General features: G+C 35.1%; 1 non-coding gene across 1 annotated transcript; it reads left to right on the top strand.

Annotated features, from left to right (window-relative positions):
- The first annotated feature begins 847 nt into the window (after window positions 1-847).
- LOC115940358 (U6 spliceosomal RNA) lies at window positions 848-954 on the top strand. Its single transcript, XR_004075132.1, has one exon. It is a non-coding gene; the product is annotated as a U6 spliceosomal RNA (small nuclear RNA).
- Window positions 955-2,124: the final 1,170 nt, after the last annotated feature.

Below are 2,124 nucleotides of genomic sequence, written 5' to 3'. Positions count from 1 at the left end.
AATGTTTTCTCTTAGTATGTAGCTTGTCTTTTCTTTCTCTTCACAGGGTCTTTTACAGGTTAACAGTTTTAAATTTTGATGAGGAACAATTTGTCAATTTTCTTTTTATCAACCATTATTTTGGTGTCAAGTCAAAGAACTGTTAGACTAGCTGTAGTTATCTGAGATTTTTTTCTCAAAAATTATTATTTTATGTTTTATATCAGTGAAACTGAACAAGGCAGAGTGGGCTGGGGCTAGACAACTTCTCACCTCTCCTGCCATTTCTGTAGTGCCCAGCTGAAAGCTGAGCCTGCCTGCCCACACTACAGCACATGGCAGTATGAGTTATCACGTCCTTACCCCCTTACTGTTGTCAGACCCAGTGGCAAGCTGATCTTACATCCACTTGGAGGCAATGAATTGGTGCATGTGGTGTCTCACTTTTGGGGGGAAAATGTCAGGGAAACCAAATAAATTCCAATCTACCTATCTACAGCCAGGCAGTGTGAGTCAGTGCTCAGGCAGAGTCAACTGGAACCATCAGGAAGCTGAAAATGCGTATGTCCGCAGTCCTCACACTGCACCTCAATGGTAAGACTACCCATTAAAAAATAGGAATACCTCAGGGGCGCCTGGGTGGCTCAGTCAGTTAAGTATCTGACTTCGGCTCAGGTCATGATCTCAGAGTCCTGGGATCGAGCCCTGCCTGGACCCCCTCGGGAAGTGTGCTTGTCCCTCTCCCTCTGCGCCTTCCCCTGCTTGTGCGCTCTCTCTCAAATAAATAAAATCTTTAAATAAAAAGAATGCCTCAGATCTAGACAGAGGAAATACTTAAGGCAACTATATTTTAAAAGTGAGAATAATAGTGCTTGCTTCAGCAGCACATATACTAACACTGGAACGATACGGAGAAGATTAGCATGGCCCTTGTGCAAGAAATAAAGTAGGAATAATAAAGGTATCTGAATGTAAATAAGGTTTCTGCACTTCACTCTAAGTAGTAAAATGCTGATATCAGTAGATTGTGATAATTTCTGTCTATTGTAATAACCACAGGAACCACTAAGAAAACTATATAAAACAATATACTCAAAAAATACTATAAATAAATCAACATAGAATTCTACAAGAAAAACTCAAGTAACTCACAGGAAGGCAATAGAAGGGAAACAGAACAGAGAGCTAGAAGAAACAAACAGAAAACTAATAAAATGATAGATTTAAGTCCTAGCATATTAATAATCACATTGAATGTAATGGTCTAAATATAACAATTAAAATATACAGATTGGCAAAGTAGATTAAAAAAAAACATGATCCAACTATATTTCATCTACCAAAAGCTCATTTCAAATACAAGGATATTGTATTGAAAGCAAAATAATGATGATGAAAATGATACATCATCCAGGTATTACTTTAAAAAAACAAAGTAAGACAGAGATGGCTATATATGATGAAATATAGACTTCAGAACAAAGAAAATAATTAGAGATAAAGAGGGACTTCATATGTTGATAAAAGTAACAATTCATCAGTACAATGTTATGATCCTAAATGTGCATGCCCCAAACAACAAAGCTTTAAAGTACATTAAACAAAATCTGATACAGCTGAAAGGAGAAATAAAGAAATCCATACTATAATTGTCAACTTCAACACAATCCTTTCGGTGATTATGAAAGCACAGGACAGCATATCAGGAAGGACATACAATAAATGAACAACACAATTGATACTAGTAATCACTTTCTTATGGTATTACTTGAGAAAAAAATATGTTGATTTAGAAAACTACAATTCACTAGTATAATTCTATACGATGCACTTTAAAAAAAAAAAAATTACCTGAGAGTAATTTCTGAGATGTAAGAGCCAGAATAAGAAAAAACAAAACAGAAACAAAATTGCAAACAAATAATCTTTAGACATGTAGGTAAATACAAACTAAACCCTGTTTCTACAAAATGTTGATAATGATGATGATGATGATGAAGATGATGATACTGTCTAATAGACATTAGGGGGAAGAACAATACAGTTTAGACATCCATATATGTGGATGTCTGTGTAATATTTCTGTGTATGTGTACATATATATGTAAAGATAAATTATGGTAGAGGTAGATATGACTCCACTTA

Source organism: Leptonychotes weddellii, chromosome 3 (genome assembly GCF_054177405.1).
Source record: "Leptonychotes weddellii isolate Sample4059 chromosome 3, ASM5417740v2, whole genome shotgun sequence".
Taxonomy (NCBI): domain Eukaryota; kingdom Metazoa; phylum Chordata; class Mammalia; order Carnivora; family Phocidae; genus Leptonychotes; species Leptonychotes weddellii.
The sequence above is the reverse complement of the archived record's forward strand: the minus strand, read 5'-3'. Positions and strand labels throughout refer to the sequence as shown.